The sequence below is a fragment of the Triturus cristatus genome, chromosome 1_1 (assembly GCF_964204655.1).
Source record: "Triturus cristatus chromosome 1_1, aTriCri1.1, whole genome shotgun sequence".
Taxonomy (NCBI): Eukaryota; Metazoa; Chordata; class Amphibia; order Caudata; family Salamandridae; genus Triturus; species Triturus cristatus.
In genome coordinates, this window is record NC_140579.1 from 384,152,164 (window position 1) to 384,175,770 (window position 23,607).

Sequence of the window (23,607 nt, forward strand, 5' to 3'; positions counted from 1 at the left end):
GTAGAGAGGAGAAGAGTGGAGTGGAGTAGTGTGGAGTGGAGTGGAGTAGAGTAGAGAGGAGTAGAGTAGAGTAGTGTAGAGTGGAGTAGTGTAGAGTGGAGTAGAGTTGAGTAGTGTAGAGTGGAGTAGAGTGGAGTAGAGTGGATTAGAGTGGAGTGGAGTAGCATCGATTGGAGTAGAGTGGAGTAGAATAGAGTGGAGTAGAGTGGAGTAGAGTAGTGTAGAGTGGAGTAGTGTAGAGTGGAGTGGAGTAGAGTGGAGTTGTGTGGATTAGATTGGAGTAGTGAAGAGTGGAGTGGAGTGGAGTGGAGTGGAGTATCATCGATTGGAATAGAGTGGAGTAGTGAAGAGTGGAGTAGTGTAGAGTGGAGTAGTGGAGAGTGGAGTAGAGTGGAGTAGGTTGGAGTATTGTAGAGTGGAGTAGTGTAGAGTGGAGTAGTGTAGAGTGGAGTGGAGTAGAGTGGAGTAGTTTGGAGTAGAGTAGAGTAGTGAAGAGTGGAGTAGAGTGGAGTATAGTGGAGTGGAGTAGAGTGGAGTAGAGTGGAGTAGAGTGGAGTGGAGTATCATCGATTGGAGTAGAGTGGAGTAGTGTAGAGTGGAGTGGTGTAGAGTGGAGTAGAGTGGAGTAGAGTGGAGTAGTTTAGAGAGGAGTAGTGTAGAGTGGAGTAGAGTGGAGTAGTGTAGAGTGGAGTAGAGTGGAGTGGAGTGGAGTAGCATTGATCGAAGTAGAGTGGAGTAGTATAGAGTGGAGTAGTGTAGAGCGGAGTAGAGTAGAGTGGAGTAGAGTGGAGTAGCATTGATTGGAGTAGAGTGGAGTAGCGTAGAGTGTAGAGTGGAGTAGAGTGAAGTAGCATTGATTGGAGTAGAGTGGAGTGGAGTACAGTGGAGTAGCATAGAGTGGAGTAGAGCGGAGTAGTGTGGAGTAGTGTAGAGTGGAGTAGTGTAGAGTTGAGTGGAGTAGAGTGGAGTAGTGTGGAATAGAGTGGAGTAGTGTAGAGTGGAGTAGAGTGGAGTATAGTGGAGTGGAGTAGAGTGGAGTGGAGTATCATCGATTGGAGTAGAGTGGAGTAGAGTGGAGTAGTGTTGAAGTGGAGTAGTGTAGAGTGGAGTAGAGTGGAGTAGTGTAGAGTGGAGTAGTGTAGAGTAGAGTGGAGTAGAGTGGAGTAGCATTGATTGGAGTAGAGTGGAGTAGTGTAGAGTGGAGTAGAGTGGAGTAGCATTGATTGGAGTAGAGTGGAGTAGTGTAGAGTGGAGTAGAGTGGAGTAGAGTGGAGTAGCATTGATTGGAGTAGAGTGGAGTGGAGTACAGTGGAGTAGCATAGAGTGGAGTAGAGTGGAATAGTGTAGAGTGGAGTAGAGTGGAGTAGCATTGATTGAGTAGAGTGGAGTAGCGTAGAGTGGAGTGGAGTGGAGTAGCATTGTTTGGAGTAGAGAGGAGTGGAGTACAGTGGAGTAGCGTAGAGTGGAGTAGACTAGAGTAGTGTTGAGTAGAGTGGAGGAGCATTGATTGAAGTAGAGTGGAGTGGAGTAGTGTAGAGACGAGTAGTTTAGAGTGGAGTAGTGTAGAGTGGAGTAGAGTGGAGTGGGGTAGCATTGATTGGAGTAGAGTGGAGTAGTGTAGAGCAGTGTAGGGTATAGTGGAGTAGAGTGGACTAGTGTAGAGTGGAGTAGTGTAGAGTGGAGTAGAGTGGAGTAGTGTAGAGTGGAGTAGTGTAGAGTGGAGTAGAGAGGAGAAGTGTGGAGTAGAGTGGAGTAGTGTAGAGTGGAGTAGAGTGGAATAGCATCGATTGGAGTAGAGTGGAGTAAAGTGGAGTAGTTTGGAATGGAGTAGTGTAGAGTGGAGTCGTTTAGAGTGGAGTAGTGCAGAGTGGAGAAGTGTAGAGTAGTGTAGAGTGGAGTAGTGTAGAGTGGAATAGAGTGGAGTGGACTGTAGTGGAGTAGCATTGATTGGAGTAGAGTAGTGTAGAGTGGAGGAGAGTAGAGTGGGGCAGAGTGGAGTAGAGTGGAGTAGAGTGGAGTAGCATTGATTGGAGTAGAGTGGAGAAGCGTAGAGTGGAGTAGAGTGGAGTAGAGTGGAGTAGCATTGATTGGAGTAGAGTGGAGTGGTGTAGAGTGGAGTAGTGTAGAGTGGAGTAGTGTAGAGTGGAGAATATTGGAGTAGTGTGGAGTAGAGTGGAGTAGCATTGAGTGGAGTAGAGTGGAGTAGCATTGAGTGGAGTAGAGTGGAGTAGCGTAAAATGGAGTAGAGTCGAGTGGTGTAAAATGGAGATGAGTGGAGTAGAGTGGAGTAAAGTAGAATAGAGTGGAGTAGAGTGGAGTAGCATTGAGTGGAGTAGAGTGGAGTAGCATTGATTGGAGTAGAGTGGATTAGCGTAGAGTGGAGTGGAGTAGAGTGGAGTAGCGTAGAGTGGAGAAGAGTGGAGTAGAGTGAAGTAGAGTGGAGAAGAGTGGAGTGGAGTAATGTGGAGAGGAGTGGAGTGGAGTAGAGAGGAGTAGAGTGGAGTAGTGTGGAGTGGAGTAGAGTGGAGTAGAGTGGAGTGCAGTGGAGTAGCATTGATTGGAGTAGAGTGGAGTAGTGTAGAGTGGAGTAGCGTAGAGTGGAGTGGAGTAGCATTGATTGGAGTAGTGTGGAGTAGCATTGAGTGGAGTAGAGTAGAGTAGCATAAAGTGGAGTAGAGTGGGGTAGAGTGGAGTAGAGTGGAGTAGAGTAGAGTAGAGTGGAGTAGAGTGGAGTAGAGTAGGGTGGAGTAGCATTGATTGAGTAGAGTGGAGTAGCGTAGAGTGGAGTAGAGTGGAGTAGCATTTTTTGGAGTAGAGAGGAGTGGAGTACAGTGGAGTAGCGTAGAGTGGAGTAGACTAGAGTAGTGTGGAGTAGAGTGGAGTAGTGTAGAGTGGAGTAGAGTGGAGTAGCATTGATTGAAGTAGAGTGGAGTAGAGTGGAGTGGAGTAGTGTATAGAGGAGTAGTTTAGAGTGGAGTAGTGTAGAGTGGAGTAGAGTGGAGAGGAGTAGCATTGATTGGAGTAGAGTGGAGTAGTGTAGAGTAGTGTAGTGTAGAGTAGGCCTGGGCAAAAATTTCGTTCCGTTCGCGGAAATTGCGATAATTTGACATTTTAGCGTTCCGCGGAGAGCGCGAAGATGTCAAAAATTCCGGTTTCCGCAGCTTGGCGATAATTTGTTTCTTGCTCGCGCTGTAAAATGATACATTCTCGCGCGCGCGCGATCGCCTTACCTGATTCCCTGCGTTCGCCGACAAGTTTTCTTGATCCGGTCGCGTTCTCCATGAGATGTTGTATTGTTTTTAGCCATTTGCGCTGTCTCGCGACAGTTCGCGCCCGCAGTGACGTCATGCGTCGCGCGATCACGTCTTTCTTCTCGCGATCATGCACCGCGAGAACAACTCAAAACAAGATGGCCGCGCCCGCAAGCAGCCACATGGGTAAGTTGGCGACCCGCAACCATGCAGAAAATCGCGCGAACATGCCGGAAAAAAACTTCCGCATCTTCGCGATATTTCTGCTTGTTTGCGATAATTTTAAACATTCTCGCGATAATTTGCGAAGGTTAATTCCGCAAATTCCGCCCACCCCTAGTGTAGAGTGGAGTAGAGTGGAGTAGTGTAGAGTGGAGTAGTGTAGAGTGGAGTAGAGTGGAGTAGTATAGAGTGGAGTAGTGTAGAGTGGAGTAGAGTGGAGTAGTGTAGAGTGGAGTATTGTAGAGTGGAGTAGAGTGGAGTGGAGTAGCATTTATTGGAGTACAGTGGAGTCGTGTAGAGTGGAGCAGTGTAGAGTGGAGTAGAGTGGAGTAGAGTGGAATAGCATTGATTGGAGTAGAGTGGAGTAGAGTGGAGTAGTTTAGAGTGGAGTAGTGTAGAGTGGAGTAGTTTAGAGTAGAGTAGTGTAGACTGGAGTATAGTGGAGTAGCATTGATTGGAGTAGAGTGGAGTGGAGTACAGTGGAGTAGCGTAGACTGGAGTAGACTGGAGTAGTGTGGAGTAGAGTGGAGTAGTGTAGAGTGGAGTAGAGTGGAATAGCATCGATTGGAGTAGAGTGGAGTAGAGTGGAGTAGTTTAGAATGGAGTAGTGTAGAGTGGTGTCGTTTAGAGTGGAGTAGTGTAGAGTGGAGAAGAGTGGAGTAGTGTAGAGTGGAATAGAGTGGAGTAGACTGGAGTGGAGTAGCATTGATTGGAGTAGAGTGGAGTAGTGTAGAGTGGAGGAGAGTAGAGGGGGGTAGAGTGGAGTAGAGTGGAGTAGAGTGGAGTAGAGTGGAGTAGCATTGATTGGTGTAGAGTGGAGAAGCGTAGAGTGTAGTAGAGTGGAGTAGAGTGGAGTAGCATTGATTGGAGTAGAGTGGAGTGGTGTAGAGTGGAGTAGTGTAGAGTGGAGTAGTGTAGAGTGGAGTAGAGTAGAGTAGTGTAGCGTGGAGTAGTGTAGAGTGGAGTAGAGTTGAGTAGTGTAGAGTGGAGTAGAGTGGAGTAGAGTGGATTAGAGTGAAGTGGAGTAGCATCGATTGGAGTAGAGTAGAGTAGAATAGAGTGGAGTAGAGTGGAGTAGATTGGAGTAGTGAAGAGTGGAGTGGAGTGGAGTAGAGTGGAGTGGAGTATCATCGATTGGAATAGAGTGGAGTAGTGAAGAGTGGAGTAGTGTAGAGTGGAGTAGTGGAGAGTGGAGTAGAGTGGAGTAGGTTGGAGTATTGTAGAGTGGAGTAGTGTAGAGTGGAGTAGTGTAGAGTGGAGTGGAGTAGAGTGGAGTAGTGTGGAGTAGAGTGGAGTAGTGAAGAGTGGAGTAGAGTGGAGTGGAGTAGAGTGGAGTAGAGTGGAGTAGAGTGGAGTGGAGTATCATCGATTGGAGTGGAGTGGAGTAGTGTAGAGTGGAGTGGTGTAGAGTGGAGTGGAGTAGAGTGGAGTAGAGTGGAGTAGTTTAGAGAGGAGTAGTGTAGAGTGGAGTAGAGTGGAGTAGTGTAGAGTGGAGTAGAGTGGAGTGGAGTGGAGTAGCATTGATCGAAGTAGAGTGGAGTAGTATAGAGTGGAGTAGTGTAGAGCGGAGTAGAGTAGAGTGGAGTAGAGTGGAGTAGCATTGATTGGAGTAGAGTGGAGTAGCGTAGAGTGTAGAGTGGAGTAGAGTGGAGTAGCATTGATTGGAGTAGAGTGGAGTGGAGTACAGTGGAGTAGCATAGAGTGGAGTAGAGCGGAGTAGTGTGGAGTAGTGTAGAGTGGAGTAGTGTAGAGTTGAGTGGAGTAGAGTGGAGTAGTGTGGAATAGACTGGAGTAGTGTAGAGTGGAGTAGAGTGGAGTATAGTGGAGTGGAGTAGAGTGGAGTGGAGTATCATCGATAGGAGTAGAGTGGAGTAGAGTGGAGTAGTGTAGAGTGGAGTAGTGTAGAGTGGAGTAGAGTGGAGTAGTGTAGAGTGGAGTAGTGTAGAGTAGAGTGGAGTAGAGTGGAGTAGCATTGATTGGAGTAGAGTGGAGTAGTGTAGAGTGGAGTAGAGTGGAGTAGCATTGATTGGAGTAGAGTGGAGTAGTGTAGAGTGGAGTAGCATTGATTGGAGTAGAGTGGAGTGGAGTACAGTGGAGTAGCATAGAGTGGAGTAGATTGGAGTAGTGTGGAGTAGAGTGCAGTAGCATTGAGTGGAGTGGAGTAGAGTGGAGTAGCATTGAGTGGAGTAGAGTGGAGTAGCGTAAAATGGAGTCATGTGAAATGGAGTTGAGTGGAGTAGAGTGGAGTAAAGTACAATAGAGTGGAGTAGAGTGGAGTAGCATTGATTGGAGTAGAGTGGAGTAGCGTAGAGTGGAGTGGAGTGGAGTAGAGAGGAGTAGTGTAGAGTGGAGTAGAGTGGAGTAGAGTGAAGTAGAGAGGAGAAGAGTGGAGTGGAGTGGAGTAGTGTGGAGTGGAGTGGAGTGGAGTAGAGAGGAGTAGAGTTGAGTAGTGTGGAGTGGAGTAGAGTCGAGTAGAGTGGAGTACAGTGGAGTAGCATTGATTGGAGTAGAGTGGAGTAGTGTAGAGTGGAGTAGCGTAGAATGGAGTGGAGTAGCATTGATTGGAGTAGAGTCGAGTAGCATTGAGTGGAGTAGAGTAGAGTAGCGTAAAGTGGAGTAGAGTGGGGTAGAGTGGAGTAGAGTGGAGTAGAGTAGAGTAGAGTGGAGTAGAGTGGAGTGGAGTACCGTGGAGTGTAGTAGTATGGAGTAGAGTGGAGTAGAGTGGAGTGGAGTAGAGTAGAGTAGTGTAGACTGGAGTAGTGTAGAGTGGAGTAGAGTGGAGTGGAGTAGCATTGATTGGAGTAGAGTGGAGTAGTGTAGAGTGGAGTAGAGTGGAGTGGAGTAGCATTGATTGGAGTAGAGTGGAGTAGTGTAAAGTGGAGTAGTGTAGAGTGGAGTAGAGTGGAGTAGCATTGATTGAGTAGAGTGGAGTAGCGTAGAGTGGAGTAGAGTGGGGTAGCATTGTTTGGAGTAGAGAGGAGTGGAGTACATTGGAGTAGCGTAGAGTGGAGTAGACTAGAGTAGTGTGGAGTAGAGTGGAGTAGTGTAGAGTAGAGAAGAGTGGAGTAGCATTGATTGAAGTAGAGTGGAGTGGAGTAGTGTAGAGTGGAGTAGTGTAGAGTGGAGTAGAGTGGAGTGGAGTAGCATTGATTGGAGTAGAGTGGAGTAGTGTAGAGCGGTGTAGTGTATAGTGGAGTAGAGTGGAGTAGTGTAGAGTGGAGTAGTGTAGAGTGGAGTAGAGTGGAGTAGTGTAGAGTGGAGTAGAGTGGAGAAGTGTGGAGTAGAGTGGAGTAGTGTAGAGTGGAGTAGAGTGGAATAGCATCGATTGGAGTAGAGTGGAGTAGAGTTGAGTAGTTTAGAATGGAGTAGTGTAGAGTGGAGTCGTTTAGAGTGGAGTAGTGCAGAGTGGAGAAGTGTAGAGTAGTGTAGAGTGGAGTAGTGTAGAGTGGAATAGAGTGGAATAGCATCAATTGGAGTAGAGTGGAGTAGTTTAGAATGGAGTAGTGTAGAGTGGCATTGTTTAGAGTGGAGTAGTGTAGAGTGGAGAAGAGTGGAGTAGTGTAGAGTGGAATGGAGTGGAGTAGACTGGAGTAGAGTGGAGTAGCATTGATTGGAGTAGAGTGGAGAAGCGTAGAGTGGAGTAGAGTGGAGTAGAGTGGAGTAGCATTGATTGGAGTACAGTGGAGTGGTGTAGAGTGGAGTAGAGTAGAGTGGAGTAGTGTAGAGTGGATTAGATTGGAGTAGTGTGGAGTAGAGTGGAGTAGCATTGAGTGGAGTAGAGTGGAGTAGCATTGAGTGGAGTAGAGTGGAGAAGCGTAAAATGGAGTAGAGTCGAGTAGTGTAAAATGGAGTTGAGTGGAGTAGAGTGGAGTAGAGTAGAATAGAGTGGAGTAGAGTGGAGTAGCATTGAGTGGAGTAGCATTGATTGGAGTAGAGTGGAGTAGCGTAGAGTGGAGTAGAGTGGAGTAGAGTGAAGTAGAGTGGAGAAGAGTGGAGTGGAGTAGTGTGGAGTGGAGTGGAGTGGAGTAGAGAGGAGTAGAGTGGAGTAGTGTGGAGTGGAGTAGAGTTGAGTAGAGTGGAGTGCAGTGGAGTAGCATTGATTGGAGTAGAGTGGAGTAGTGTAGAGTGGAGTAGCGTAGAGTGGAGTGGAGTAGCATTGATTGGAGTAGAGTGGAGAAGCATTGAGTGGAGTAGAGTAGAGTAGCGCAAAGTGGAGTAGAGTGGGGTAGAGTGGAGTAGAGTGGAGTAGAGTAGAGTAGAGTGGAGTAGAGTGGAGTGGAGTAGGGTGGAGTGGAGTAGTATGGAGTAGAGTGGAGTAGAGTGGAGTGGAGTAGAGTTGAGTAGAGTGGAGTAGTGTAGACTGGAGTAGTGTAGAGTGGAGTAGAGTGGAGTGGAGTAGCAATGATTGGAGTAGAGTGGAGTAGTATAGAGTGGAGCAGAGTGGAGTGGAGTAGCATTGATTGGAGTAGAGTGGAGTAGTGTAGAGTGGAGTAGTGTAGAGTGGAGTAGAGTGGAGTAGCATTGATTGAGTAGAGTGGAGTAGCGTAGAGTGGAGTAGAGTGGAGTAGCATTGTTTGGAGTAGAGAGGAGTGGAGTACAGTGGAGTAGCGTAGAGTGGAGTAGACTAGAGTAGTGTGGAGTAGAGTGGAGTAGTGTAGAGTGGAGTAGAGTGGAGTAGCATTGATTGAAGTAGAGTGGAGTGGAGTAGTGTAGAGAGGAGTAGTTTAGAGTGGAGTAGTGTAGAGTGGAGTAGAGTGGAGTGGAGTAGCATTGATTGGAGTAGAGTGGAGTAGTGTAGAGTGGAGTAGTGTAGAGTGGAGTAGAGTGGAGTAGTGTAGAGTGCAGTAGTGTAGAGTGGAGTAGAGTGGAGAACTGTGGAGTAGAGTGGAGTAGTGTAGAGTGGAGTAGAGTGGAATAGCATCGATTGGAGTAGAGTGGAGTAGAGTGGAGTAGTTTAGAATGGAGTAGTGTAGAGTGGAGTCGTTTAGAGTGGAGTAGTGCAGAGTGGAGAAGTGTAGAGTAGTGTAGAGTGGAGTAGTGTAGAGTGGAATAGAGTGGAGTGGACTGTAGTGGAGTAGCATTGATTGGAGTAGAGTGGAGTAGTGTAGAGTGGAGGAGAGTAGAGTGGGGCAGAGTGGAGTCGAGTGGAGTAGAGTGGAGTAGAGTGGAGTAGCATTGATTGGAGTAGAGTGGAGTGGTGTAGAGTGGAGTAGTGTAGAGTGGAGTAGTGTAGAGTGGAGTAGATTGGAGTAGTGTGGAGTAGAGTGGAGTAGCATTGAGTGGAGTAGAGTGGAGTAGCATTGAGTGGAGTAGAGTGGAGTAGCGTAAAATGGAGTAGAGTCGAGTAGTGTAAAATGGAGTTGAGTGGAGTAGAGTGGAGTAAAGTAGAATAGAGTGGAGTAGAGTGGAGTAGAGTGGAGTAGCATTGAGTGGAGTAGAGTGGAGTAGCATTGATTGGAGTAGAGTGGAGTAGCGTAGAGTGGAGTGGAGTAGAGTGGAGTAGCGTAGAGTGGAGGAGAGTGGAGTAGAGTGAAGTAGAGTGGAGAAGAGTGGAGTGGAGTAGTGTGGAGTGGAGTGGAGTGGAGTGGAGTAGAGAGGAGTAGAGTGGAGTAGTGTGGAGTGGAGTAGAGTCGAGTAGAGTGGAGTGCAGTGGAGGAGCATTGATTGGAGTAGAGTGGAGTAGTGTAGAGTGGAGTAGCGTAGAGTGGAGTGGAGTAGCATTGATTGGAGTAGAGTGGAGTAGCATTGAGTGGAGTAGAGTAGAGTAGCGTAAAGTGGAGTAGAGTGGGGTAGAGTGGAGTAGAGTGGAGTAGAGTAGAGTAGAGTGGAGTAGAGTGGAGTGGAGTAGGGTGGAGTGGAGTAGTATGGAGTAGAGTGGAGTAGAGTGGAGTGGAGTAGAGTTGAGTAGAGTGGAGTAGTGTAGACTGGAGAAGTGTAGAGTGGAGTAGAGTGGAGTGGAGTAGCATTGATTGGAGTAGAGTGGAGTAGTGTAGAGTGGAGCAGAGTGGAGTGGAGTAGCATTGATTGGAGTAGAGTGGAGTAGTGTAGAGTGGAGTAGAGTGGAGTAGCATTGATTGAGTAGAGTGGAGTAGCATTGTTTGGAGTAGAGAGGAGTGGAGTACAGTGGAGTAGCGTAGAGTGGAGTAGACTAGAGTAGTGTGGAGTAGAGTGGAGTAGTGTAGAGTGGAGTAGAGTGGAGTAGCATTGATTGAAGTAGAGTGGAGTAGAGTGGAGTGGAGTAGTGTAGAAAGGAGTAGTTTAGATTGGAGTAGTGTAGAGTGGAATAGAGTGGAGTGGAGTAGCATTGATTGGAGTAGAGTGGAGTAGTGTAGAGTGGTGTAGTGTAGAGTGGAGTAGAGTGGAGTAGCGTAGAGTTGAGTAGTGTAGAGTGGAGTAGAGTGGAGTAGTGTAGAGTGGAGTAGTGTAGAGTGGAGTAGAGTGGAGTAGTGTAGAGTGGAGTAGAGTGGAGTGGAGTAGCATTTATTGGAGTAGAGTGGAGTAGTGTAGAGTGGAGCAGTGTAGAGTGGAGTAGAGTGGAGTAGAGTGGAATAGCATTGATTGGAGTAGAGTGGACTAGAGTGGAGTAGAGTGGAGTAGTTTAGAGTGGAGTAGTGTAGAGTGGAGTAGTTTAGAGTAGAGTAGTGTAGACTGGAGTAGAGTGGAGTAGCATTGATTGGAGTATAGTGGAGTACAGTGGAGTAGCGTAGACTGGAGTAGACTGGAGTAGTGTGGAGTAGAGTGGAGTAGTGTAGAGTGGAGTAGAGTGGAATAGCATTGATTGGAGTAGAGTGGAGTAGTTTAGAATGGAGTAGTGTAGAGTGGCGTCGTTTAGAGTGGAGTAGTGTAGAGTGGAGAAGAGTGGAGTAGTGTAGAGTGGAATAGAGTGGAGTAGACTGGAGTAGAGTGGAGTAGCATTGATTGGAGTAGAGTGGAGAAGCGTAGAGTGGAGTAGAGTGGAGTAGAGTGGAGTAGCATTGATTGGAGTAGAGTGGAGTGGTGTAGAGTGGAGTAGTGTACAGTGGAGTAGTGTAGAGTGGAGTAGATTGGAGTAGTGTGGAGTAGAGTGGAGTAGCATTGAGTGGAGTAGAGTGGAGTAGCATTGAGTGGAGTAGAGTGGAGTAGCGTAAAATGGAGTAGAGTCGAGTAGTGTAAAATGGAGTTGAGTGGAGTAGAGTGGAGTAAAGTAGAATAGAGTGGAGTAGAGTGGATTAGCATTGAGTGGAGTAGAGTGGAATAGCATTGATTGGAGTAGAGTGGAGTAGCGTAGAGTGGAGTGGAGTAGAGTGGAGTAGCGTAGAGTGGAGTAGAGTGGAGTAGAGTGAAGTAGAGTGGAGAGTGGAGTGGAGTAGTGTGGAGTGGAGTGGAGTAGAGAGGAGTAGAGTGGAGTAGTGTGGAGTGGAGTAGAGTCGAGTAGAGTGGAGTGCAGTGGAGTAGCATTGATTGGAGTAGAGTGGAGTAGTGTAGAGTGGAGTAGCGTAGAGTGGAGTGGAGTAGCATTGATTGGAGTAGAGTGGAGTAGCATTGAGTGGAGTAGAGTAGAGTAGCGCAAAGTGGAGTAGAGTGGGGTAGAGTGGAGTAGAGTGGAGTAGAGTAGAGTAGAGTGGAGTAGAGTGGAGTGGAGTAGGGTGGAGTGGAGTAGTACTAGTAGAGTGGAGTAGAGTGGAGTAGAGTTGAGTAGAGTGGAGTAGTGAAGACTGGAGTAGTGTAGAGTGGAGTAGAGTGGAGTGGAGTAGCAATGATTGGAGTAGAGTGGAGTAGTGTAGAGTGGAGCAGAGTGCAGTGGAGTAGCATTGTTTGGAGTAGAGTGGAGTAGTGTAGAGTGGAGTAGAGTGGAGTAGCATTGATTGAGTAGAGTGGAGTAGCGTAGAGTGGAGTAGAGTGGAGTAGCATTGTTTGGAGTAGAGAGGAGAGGAGTACAGTGGAGTAGCGTAGAGTGGAGTAGACTAGAGTAGTGTGGAGTAGAGTGGAGTAGTGTAGAGTGGAGTAGAGTGGAGTAGCATTGATTGAAGTAGAGTGGAGTGGAGTAGTGTAGAGAGGAGTAGTTTAGAGTGGAGTAGTGTAGAGTGGAGTAGAGTGGAGTGGAGTGGAGTGGAGTAGCATTGATTGGAGTAGAGTGGAGTAGTGTAGAGTGGTGTAGGGTATAGTGGAGTAGAGTGGAGTAGTGTAGAGTGGAGTAGTGTAGAGTGGAGTAGAGTGGAGTAGTGTAGAGTGGAGTAGTGTAGAGTGGAGTAGAGTGGAGAAGCGTGGAGTGGAGTGGAGTTGTGTAGAGTGGAATAGAGTGGAATAGCATCGATTGGAGTAGAGTGGAGTAGAGTGGAGTAGTTTAGAATGGAGTAGTGTAGAGTGGAGTCGTTTAGAGTGGAGTAGTGCAGAGTGGAGAAGTATAGAGTAGTGTAGAGTAGAGTAGTGTAGAGTGGAATAGAGTGGAGTGGACTGTAGTGGAGTAGCATTGATTGGAGTAGAGTGGAGTAGTGTAGAGTGGAGGAGAGTAGAGTGGGGCAGAGTGGAGTAGAGTGGAGTAGAGTGGAGTAGAGTGGAGTAGCATTGATTGGAGTAGAGTGGAGAAGCGTAGAGTGGAGTAGAGTGGAGTAGAGTGGAGTAGCATTGATTGGAGTAGAGTGGAGTGGTGTAGAGTGGAGTAGTGTAGAGTGGAGTAGTGTAGAGTGGAGTAGATTGGAGTAGTGTGGAGTAGAGTGGAGTAGCATTGAGTGGAGTAGAGTGGAGTAGCATTGAGTGGAGTAGAGTGGAGTAGCATTGATTGGAGTAGAGTGGAGTAGCGTAGAGTGGAGTGGAGTAGAGTGGAGTAGCGTAGAGTGGAGGAGAGTGGAGTAGAGTGAAGTAGAGTGGAGAAGAGTGGAGTGGAGTAGTGTGGAGTGGAGTGGAGTGGAGTGGAGTGGAGTCGAGTAGAGAGGAGTAGAGTGGAGTAGTGTGGAGTGGAGTAGAGTCGAGTAGAGTGGAGTGCAGTGGAGTAGCATTGATTGGAGTAGAATGGAGTAGTGTAGAGTGGAGTAGCGTAGAGTGGAATGGAGTAGCATTGATTGGAGTAGAGTGGAGTAGCATTGAGTGGAGTAGAGTAGAGTAGCGTAAAGTGGAGTAGAGTGGGGTAGAGTGGAGTAGAGTGGAGTAGAGTAGAGTAGAGTGGAGTAGAGTGGAGTAGGTTGGAGTAGCATTGATTGAGTAGAGTGGAGTAGCGTAGAGTGGAGTAGAGTGGAGTAGCATTGTTTGGAGTAGAGAGGAGTGGAGTACAGTGGAGTAGCGTAGAGTGGAGTAGACTAGAGTAGTGTGGAGTAGAGTGGAGTAGTGTAGAGTGGAGTAGAGTGGAGTAGCATTGATTGAAGTAGAGTGGAGTAGAGTGGAGTGGAGTAGTGTAGAGAGGAGTAGTTTAGAGTGGAGTAGTGTAGAGTGGAGTAGAGTGGAGTGGAGTAGCATTGATTGGAGTAGAGTGGAGTAGTGTAGAGTGGTGTAGTGTAGAGTGGAGTTGTGTGGAGTAGTGTAGAGTGGAGTAGTGTAGAGTGGAGTAGAGTGGAGTAGTGTAGAGTGGAGTAGTGTAGAGTGGAGTAGAGTGGAGTAGTGTAGAGTGGAGTAGTGTGGAGTGGAGTAGAGTGGAGTGGAGTAGCATTTATTGGAGTAGAGTGGAGTAGTGTAGAGTGGAGCAGTGTAGAGTGGAGTAGAGTGGAATAGCATTGATTGGAGTAGAGTGGAGTAGAGTGGAGTAGTTTAGAGTGGAGTAGTGTAGAGTGGAGTGGTTTAGAGTAGAGTAGTGTAGACTGGAGTATAGTGGAGTAGCATTGATTGGAGTAGAGTGGAGTGGAGTACAGTGGAGTAGCGTAGACTGGAGTAGACTGGAGTAGTGTGGAGTAGAGTGCGGTAGTGTAGAGTGGAGTAGAGTGGAATAGCATCGATTGGAGTAGAGTGGAGTAGAGTGGAGTAGTTTAGAATGGAGTAGTGTAGAGTGGCGTCGTTTAGAGTGGAGTAGTGTAGAGTGGAGAAGAGTGGAGTAGTGTAGAGTGGAATAGAGTGGAGTAGACTGGAGTGGAGTAGCATTGATTGGAGTAGAGTGGAGTAGTGTAGAGTGGAGGAGAGTAGAGTGGGGTAGAGTGGAGTAGAGTGGAGTAGAGTGGAGTAGCATTGATTGGAGTAGAGTGGAGAAGCGTAGAGTGGAGTAGAGTGGAGTAGAGTGGAGTAGCATTGATTGGAGTAGAGTGGAGTGGTGTAGAGTGGAGTAGTGTAGAGTGGAGTAGTGTAGAGTGGAGTAGAGTAGATTAGTGTAGAGTGGAGTAGTGTAGAGTGGAGTAGAGTTGAGTAGTGTAGAGTGGAGTAGAGTGGAGTAGAGTGGATTGGAGTGGAGTAGCATCGATTGGAGTAGAGTGGAGTAGAATAGAGTGGAGTAGAGTGGAGTAGAGTAGTGTAGAGTGGAGTAGTATAGAGTGGAGTAGAGTGGAGTAGAGTGGAGTAGTGTAGAGTGGAGTTCATTGGAGTAGAGTGGAGTAGAGTGGAGTGGAGTAGAGTGAAGTAGAGTGGAGTGGAGTAGCATCGAGTGGAGTAGAGTGGAGTAGTGTAGAGTGGAGTGGTGTAGATTGGAGTAGAGTGGAGTAGTGTAGAGTGGAGTAGTATAGAGTGGAGTAGTGTAGAGTGGAGTAGTGTAGAGTGCAGTACAGTGGAGTAGCATAGAGTGGAGTAGTGTAGAGTGGAGTACAGTGGAGTAGCGTAGAGTGGAGTAGTATAGAGTGGAGTAGAGTGGAGTAGAGTGGAGTGGAGTAGCATCGATTGGAGAAGAGTGGAGTAGTGTAGAGTGGAGTAGAGAGGAGAGGAGTGGAGTAGTGTAGTGTGGAGTAGTGTAGAGTGGAGTGGAGTAGAGTGGAGTAGTGTGGAGTAGAGTGGAGTAGTTAAGAGTGGAGTAGAGTGGAGTATAATGAAGTGGAATAGAGTGGAGTAGAGTGGAGTAGAGTGGACTGGAGTATCATCGATTGGAATAGAGTGGAGTAGTGTAGAGTGGAGTAGTGTAGAGTGGAGTAGTGGAGAGTGGAGTAGAGTGGAGTAGTGTAGAGTGGAGTAGTGTAGAGTGGAGTGGAGTAGAGTGGAGTATTGTAGAGTAGAGTGGAGTAGTGAAGAGTGGAGTAGAGTGGAGTATAGTGGAGTGGAGTAGAGTGGAGTAGAGTGGAGTGGAGTATCATCGATTGGAGTAGAGTTGAGTAGTGTAGAGTGGAGTAGTGTAGAGTGGAGTGGAGTAGAGTGGAGTATTGTAGAGTAGAGTGGAGTAGTGAAGAGTGGAGTAGAGTGGAGTATAGTGGAGTGGAATAGAGTGGAGTAGAGTGGAGTGGAGTATCATCGATTGGAGTAGAGTTGAGTAGTGTAGAGTGGAGTAGTGTAGAGTGGAGTGGAGTAGAGTGGAGTAGAGTGGAGTATTTTAGAGAGGAGTAGTGTAGAGTGGAGTAGAGTGGAGTAGTGTAGAGTGGAGTAGAGTGGAATAGCATTGATCGAAGTAGAGTGGAGTAGAGTGGAGTAGTATAGAGTGGAGTAGTGTAGAATGGAGTAGAGTAGAGTGGAGTAGCATTGATTGGAGTAGAGTGGAGTAGCGTAGAGTGTAGAGTGGAGTAGCATTGATTGGAGTAGAGTGGAGTGGAGTACAGTGGAGTAGCATAGAGTGGAGTAGAGTGGAGTAGTGTGGAGTAGAGTGGAGTAGTGTAGAGTGGAGAAGAATTGAGTGGAGTAGAGTGGAGTAGCATTGAGTGGAGTTGCGTAGAGTGGAGTAGAGTGGAGTAGCGTAAAATGGAGTAGAGTGGAGTGGAATAGAGTGGAGTAGAGTGGAGTGGAGTAGAGTGGAGAAGTGTGGAGTAGAGTGGAGTGGAGTGGTGTAGCGTAAAATGGAGTAGAGTGGAGTAGAGTGGAGTAGAGTGGAGTAGAGTGGAGTAGAGTAGAGTGGAGTGGAGTAGAGTGGAGTAGAGTGGAGTAGCATTGAGTGGAGTAGAGTGGAGTGAGTGAATGTAGGAGAGTGGAATCTGACTAATGGTTGCCCCCAACTTTTTGCCTGGTATTTGAGTGGTTTTTGACTAGTCTGGCTGGGATCCTGCTATCCAGGACCCCAGCCTATCTGCTTTCTCCCTAAAACTGATGTGGGTACTCTAGGTACACACCTAATTGGATGCTGGGCATGCCCTACCAGTCCCTTGTAGATGGTACCCTAGGTACCAAGGGCATGGGTCCCCCAGTAGGCCTACCAGGGCTGCAGCACTTATTGTGCCACCCTGGGACAGCCACCCAAACTGACACCACCAGACCACTACTGTAGTCTGGGTAAGGTGGTGCTAGCACCCCTTACAGGGATGTAGGTACCCTATATCCCACACCATTACAACACATATACTCTCATAGGTCACCCCTATGGCAGGCCCTGGTAATCCTACAGGGCTGGGTGCTGAGGTATGCGTGAGGGGGGACCCCTACGCGAGTAGGACCTCTCTGCAACCTTCGTAAAATTGTTACTGGGTTGTTTGTAGCGTAGCCATACCATGTACTCTTAACCGCATTATAAGTGAATCGCGTCATCGCAATAACTTGAGAATGGCTACACAGAACCATATCGTGTTTGGTGTCAAACATGAAGGAATCATACCCCCAGTCCAGCCATGGGCATGAGGGTACGATTCCCCCTTGCTAGAAGGGCGATATGGGAAAAGCGGTAGAATTTAGACACCAATTTAAAAGTGCACATGTACCACAAAATGGCTACTGTCCGCCACCTACACGACTCTGGCTGGCTGTTGCTGGGGAAAACCCCAGCCTCGCCATCTGGACAATAGGGCTCCTGTGGCAGGGAGGTGCCAGCACCTCCCCAGACAGGATATGTGGATTGGAACAGGGTGGGTGCACCAAATGCCCATTCAGAGTTGCACGTAGGCAGCTGCAGAGCCCCAATTCTGCATGCACCGCCTGGAACCGGTTCAGGGGCATCCTGCCCCTCGCCCAGGCGAGAAACACACAAAGGGGAGTGGGTGTAGCCACCCTTTCCAGCCTCTACTCTGATTGGTAGGCTCTTTTTGGGACCATCCCCTAATCTTGGGGATATATGTGACTAACCTGGCCCCAGAGCCTCACATTAATCCAGAACTTTACAGAACTGACCTTCGACGAGCTGCTGCCCAGCTGACTGAAGAAATCTCCCTTGGGATAAAGGAGTTATCCCCCTGCTTGGCAGGCACCTGAAAGACTGCAAGATACCCAGTTGGAACTTTGCTGCTCTCATGAACTTTGACGCCTTCCAGCAACCTTGAGGTGGGTCTCCAGAGCATCCCAGAGTCCTGTGAGCGTGCCCAGCAAGTCTGAGCACCCTGGACCACGTGGGTGTCGAGATACCTGCATACCCCGAGACCCCAGCCTCCTCTTGCATAGCACACGACCCCGACCAGTGGGGAAGTTGTGCTCTGGCTAATTTCTGAGCCAACCTTCAAGTAGCATCCGTGCCAAATCTCAGCTCCCTAGTCCACTCCGGTGGCCCGTGGGAGCCCTTTTACGCACTCCATTTTGCTGCCTTCCGCGGTCCCTTGTCTCTCAACTTGTGGGCCCTGGCAGAAGACAATCTTCACATCCAAGAGTTCCCCTGGTTGCTCCAGGCCTGCTCTACGCTCTCTCCAAAGGAGAGCACCCTCAGACCTTATGGGTCTGCACCAGCAGCTACTTTGTTCATCTTGCGTGGGTTGCGGTTGCCAAGGCTTAGTGGATCCAATCGGGACACTAACACCGCAGCGACCCTCATCCGACGTGGGACAGTCGCCCTCCAGAAGCTGGCCTTCCTTGAAGCCTCCCGGAGCCCGTGACTGCAGAGCCAAGCTGCAACTATCTCACCTGAAGCACCCGACATTGAAGGGCTCCTTGCTGTGAGCCCCCCTGGTCACTGTGCCGTGACCCAGACTCTGTCCCCTCTGCTTTCAGGTTCTTCTCTACCTTTTCTACATCTTAGATCTTCACGACTTCATCGACGCTTTCAGCTAGCAGCAGTTTGGACTACTTTTCCATTGAAAATCAGCCCGCGACCCGACACCAGAATCGACCTATGCACCCGGCTTCCCTGGGGCAGGTAACAGTGGTACTTCGGTACTCCCGTGGTGGTGGGCTCTCCAAAGCCTTAAGTCTCAAGCCTTAACTTTGTACTACTGCTAGAAGTGTCTTTAATCCTTAAATATTCAACAGCGACATTCTCCATAGGCAGCATTGCGATCCCGATAGCAGCTCTTTGCACTGCACGCGTCTCCCGTGGGTCCCCTTCCTCTTAACTGTGGGTGGATTCTGAAGGGGCAAGCGATCCTGAATGCCCTAGGCATTGCCTGTAGAATTGTCGTGGTTCTTATACCACTATTTTAGTATATGGTTTGGTCCCCCCCTGGGGCCCATTGATTTCTGTGCTATTTATTGTGTTTATAAATGCTTGTTTGAAGTGTAACTTTGCCACTAGCCACATAAAGTGACTGTGGGATTCTGTCTAGAATAAATACATATATTTTATATATATACCTGTGTGGGCTACTCTTTCATTTGGTTATTCTAGAGGTTATTATGGTAAAACAATAAGCTTAACACTCCTTCAAGACTTAGCCTGAAGGCTGCTACCCACAGCTACCACTAGGATAGCTTTCTTTAAAGGTTGTCTTAAACCTATCATCAATAAGAGTCGAATTGGGCAGGTGCAAGGTGTCCCTATAACTAGGAGACAGCATATGCCAGGCCAACTTCTCACATTGGTGTACAGCGGTTGGAGTCAAGCTTGCCATTGTTTTACCAGATAACAAATTGAATTTCTAAAGTGAAAGCCACTTGGTACCAAAGGTACATATAAATTCAAGCTAGAATACAATAAGTTCTACTGAACTTAGAGTTGTGTGTAGAGGGTTTAGCACACCTTGACTACAACTCAAGAGAGGGTTCAGTATTCCACACTTAGTGTAGGTAGATACACCACTATCACTACACTAGAAAATGTCTTCAGGTTCAGGTGCCCATAAGGCTCTGGAAGGACCCCAAAGGGTCCCAGTAGACAAGTATGATCATCTCTCCTTTGCTGAGCTCAGGGAGATGTGCACCCTTAGAAAACTGAAGACAAACAAAGGTGCCAACACCCAACGTCTCAGGGAAATCCTGCTCATAGCAGACTTTATGGAGACCATAGGGTCTGGTGGGGTATACAGGTTGGGTGGGCATCCATCAGAAGAGGACACTCCCAGAGTGGACTCTGATGAGGACCAGGAAGAGGATGAAGATCCTGACCTGGAAGAAACAAACCACTCACAACATGGAGGTGATGGCCCAAGAGGCACTCCCTCCATCCCTAAAAGGAGAGTGGTGGATCCAAGAAGGAACAGATCCCCCTCAGTGGGATCCAACCATTCTGGGAGATCCAAAGGGTCCTCTGCCTCTTCTCAGAGAAGAGAATCCTCTCATGAGAGGAAATGCAGACTGATCAAATTTGAGCAGGCTAAGCTTGAGCTTAAAAGAGAACAGTTAGCATTGGACAGGGAAGCCCTGGAGCTTCAGAAAGCTTCAAGAAAGTGGGGTCTAGAGACCCCTGGTGGCAGTAATGAAACCCCTAGAGTTAGAGAGAAAGTCCCTGACAATAGGAACCTCCACAAGATTGTGCCCCCCTATAAGACAGGGGATGATATCAACAAATGGATCTCTGCTCTTGAGAGGGCCTGTAAAGTACAAAGGGTCCCAGTAGAGCAGTGGGCAGCAATCCTGTGGCACTCCTTTGCAGACAAAGGAAGAGACAAGCTCCTCTCTGTAAGAGAAGAGGATGCTGATGATTACTATATCCTGAGAGATGCTTTAATAGATGGGTTTGGCTTAACCACTGATCAATACAGACTTAAGTTCAGAGACACCCAAAAAGCACAGGATCAGGATTGGGTAGACTTTGTTGATTGTGCAACCAAGGCATTGGAAGGTTGGTTAAATGGCAGTAAAGTTAATGATTATAAAGGATTGTATAATCTCATAATGAGGGAGCAGATTCTTAATAATTGTCATAACCAACTCTTACACCAGCACCTGGTGGACTCTGATCTGACCTCTCCCCAAGAATTGGGAAAGAAGGCAGACAAATGGGTCAGAACCAGGATCAGGCCCAAGAACCAAGGTGGTGACCAGAAGAAAGATTCTACCAAACCCAAAGAGAAAGGAGGGGATAATAAAGCAGAAAAGTCCCCTGAAGAGCCACAAAAACCCAGTGCTGGGGGTGTGTCCCAAAATCCTTCCTCTTCAAAAAATAAACCATATTGCCATGTGTGTCAGAAGCCTGGCCACTGGAAAACTGACTCCAGTTGTCCAAAGAATGGCAATAAAGAAAATATTCCTCCAAGTACAGCTCCAACACCTCCTGTTGCTACTAGTAGTAATCCCCCAGGTGGTGGGAGTGCACCCAAAAACTTAGTTGGGTTTTCTTGGGGAACGCAGGTGGACCCTGGCCTAACCAGATCCCCTGCACAAGCAACTCTAGTCTGTGATGGTGGCATGGGGTTTTCCAACTTTACCATGAGCCCCAGCATTCTGGGCAGGTACAGACAAGAGCCCATGATCAATGGTCAGAAGGCTGTGGCCTACAAGGACACAGGGGCCAGTGTCACCATGGTGACCAAGAGGCTAGTGCCCCTAGAACAGCTTTTACCTGGGTTTAGCTACCAGGTGACCAACATAGATGGAATCAGGACAGACCATCCCATGGCAGTAGTAAATCTCAGCTGGGGAGGGGTCACTGGCCCAAAGAGAGTGGCAGTGTCCCCAAACTTGCCTGTAGATTGTCTATTGGGGAATGATCTGGAAATCTCAGCCTGGGCTGAGGTTGACCACAAGGCCCATTTGAAAATGATAGGAATCCTTGAGAGAGTGGATGAGTCCCTGAGGGCCTCACCTCCACCCCAGGAGAAAATAGAAAGAGTGAAGCCTGAAACTATGGATGACTCTACCCAAACAGAGAGCATAGGGGAAGAGGAACAGTCCTCCCCCCACCAGACTACAGGTAAGGGTCAAGTTTCCCAGGGAACTGATCCTGCCCCTTGTGGAGTAACTGCCCCAGAAGTGGACAGGCCTGGCCTGCCCACCTCTCTGATGGCAGGGGACCCTTCCAAGGTGGTACCCAGTCTGGAGCAGGTATCCTGCCCCTCTCTACCCTGCCTCAGTCGGCCCAGGGCTGCAGAGGTCAGGGAGGTCAGTGGACCCTTAAAGGGCCCCTGTCCAGAGGAACCCCCTCATCAGCAGATTAGGGACACCCAGCAGAGTAGTTTCAGCCAGGTGAATATTCCTCTACAAACTGAGGGATCCCCCTCACCCTTAGGTATAGGCACCTCTCAAATGGATGTTGTTGAGCACAGGGAAACCTGGTGCATAGTTGCCCCAAACCTTCCAGTGCCCTCCACTATTCCAGCCAAAGGGATCCGACCCCCAGCTGTAGGCAGCCAGCGGTTGACCCTTAGGGCCAGATATGACACAGTCATGGGCAGAAAGGCTTCCATAGTGGACAGTGATCTGAGGAGGTTGAGACCAACCCAAGTAGGGCCTCACTTCCAGACTCAGACACCCCACCAGCCCACCTCTGACCCAAAAACCAATACAGGTAATTTCCCTAGACTTTGGAGAAACTCTAGAACCCCTTGGGGTAAGATTTCACAAGTGGACCATGAGACAGGGAGCAACCATGCTAGTGCAGGTTCTTCTTTATATGGCCACTCAGGAAATAAAGGCTTATCTGGACAAGGTTAGCCTTATCTCCTTTCGTTTGGGGGGGGTTATGTAGGAGAGTGGAATCTGACTAATGGTTGCCCCCAACTTTTTGCCTGGTATTTGAGTGGTTTTTGACTAGTCTGGCTGGGATCCTGCTATCCAGGACCCCAGCCTATCTGCTTTCTCCCTAAAACTGATGTGGGTACTCTAGGTACACACCTAATTGGATGCTGGGCATGCCCTACCAGTCCCTTGTAGATGGTACCCTAGGTACCCAGGGCATGGGTCCCCCAGTAGGCCTACCAGGGCTGCAGCACTTATTGTGCCACCCTGGGACAGCCACCCAAACTGACACCACCAGACCACTACTGTAGTCTGGGTAAGGTGGTGCTAGCACCCCTTACAGGGATGTAGGTACCCTATATCCCACACCATTACAACACATATACTCTCATAGGTCACCCCTATGGCAGGCCCTGGTAATCCTACAGGGCTGGGTGCTGAGGTATGTGTGAGGGGGGACCCCTACGTGAGTAGGACCTCTCTGCAACCTTCGGAAAATCGTTACTGGGTTGTTTGTAGTGTAGCCATACCACATACTCTTAACCGCATTATAAGTGAATCGCGTCATCGCAATAACTTGAGAATGGCTACACAGAACCATATCGTGTTTGGTGTCAAACATGAAGGAATCATACCACCAGTCCAGCCATGGGCATGAGGGTACGATTCCCCCTTGCTAGAAGGGCGATATGGGAAAAGCGGTAGAATTTAGACACCAATTTAAAAGTGCACATGTACCACAAAATGGCTACTGTCCGCCACCTACACGACTCTGGCTGGCTGTTGCTGGGGAAAACCCCAGCCTCGCCATCTGGACAATAGGGCTCCTGTGGCAGGGAGGTGCCAGCACCTCCCCAGACAGGATATGTGGATTGGAACATGGTGGGTGCACTAAATGTCCATTCAGAGTTGCACGTAGGCAGCTGCAGAGCCCCAATTCCGCATACACCGCCTGGAACCGGTTCAGGGACATCCTGCCCCTCACCCAGGCGGGAAACACACAAAGGGGAGTGGGTGTAGCCACCCTTTCCAGCCTCTACTCTGATTGGTAGGCTCTTGTTGGGACCATCCCCTAATCTTGGGGATATATGTGAATAACCTGGCCCCAGAGCCTCAGATTAATCCAGAACTTTACAGAACTGACCTTCGACGAGCTGCTGCCCAGCTGACTGAAGAAATCTCCCTTGGGATAAAGGAGTTATCCCCCTGCTTGGCAGGCACCTGAAAGACTGCAAGATCCCCGGTTGGAACTTCGCTGCTCTCACGAACTTCGACGCCTTCCAGTAACCTTGAGGTGGGTCTCCAGAGCATCCCAGAGTCCTGTGAGCGTGCCCAGCAAGTCTGAGCACCGTGGACCACGTGGGTGCCGAGATCCTTGCATTCCCCGAGACCCCGGCCACCTCTTGCATAGCACACGACCCCGACCCCGACCAGTGGGGAAGTTGTGCTTTGGCCCATTTTTGAGACAACCTTCAAGCAGCATCCGTGCCAAATCTCAGCTCCCTAGTCCGCTCCGGTGGCCCGTGGGAGCCCTTTTACGCACTCCATTTTGCTGCCTTCTGCGGTCCCTTGTCTCTCGACTTGTGGGCCCTGGCGGAGGACAATCTTCACATCCAAGAGTTCCCCTGGTTGCTCCAGGCCTGCTCTACGCTCTCTCCAAAGGAGAGCACCCTCAGACCTCGTGGGTCTGCACCAGCAGCTACTTTGTTCATCTTGCGTGGGTTGCGGTTGCCAAGGCTTAGTGGATCCAATCGGGACACTAACACTGCAGCGACCCTCATCTGACGTTGGACAGTCGCCCTCCAGAAGCTGGCCTTCCTTGAAGCCTCCCGGAGCCCGTGACTGCAGAGCCAAGCTGCAACTATCTCACCTGAAGCATCCAACATTGAAGGGCTCCTTGCTGTGAGCCCCCCTGGTCACTGTGCCGTGACCCCGACTCTGTCCCCTCTGCTTTCAGGTTCTTCTCTACCTTTTCTACATCTTAGATCTTCACGACTTCATCGACGCTTTCAGCTAGCAGCAGTTTGGACTACTTTTCCATTGAAAATCAGCCCGCGACCTGACACCAGAATCGACCTATGCACCCGGCTTCCCTGGGGCAGGTAACAGTGGTACTTCGGTACTCCCGTGGTGGTGGGCTCTCCAAAGCCTTAAGTCTCAAGCCTTAACTTTGTACTACTGCTAGAAGTGTCTTTAATCCTTAAATATTAAACCGCGACATTCTCCATAGGCTAACATTGCGATCCCGATAGCAGCTCTTTGCACTGCACGCATCTCCCGTGGGTCCCCTTCCTCTTAACTGTGGGTGGATTCTGAAGGGGCAAGCGATCCTGAATGCCCTAGGCATTGCTTGTAGAATTGTCGT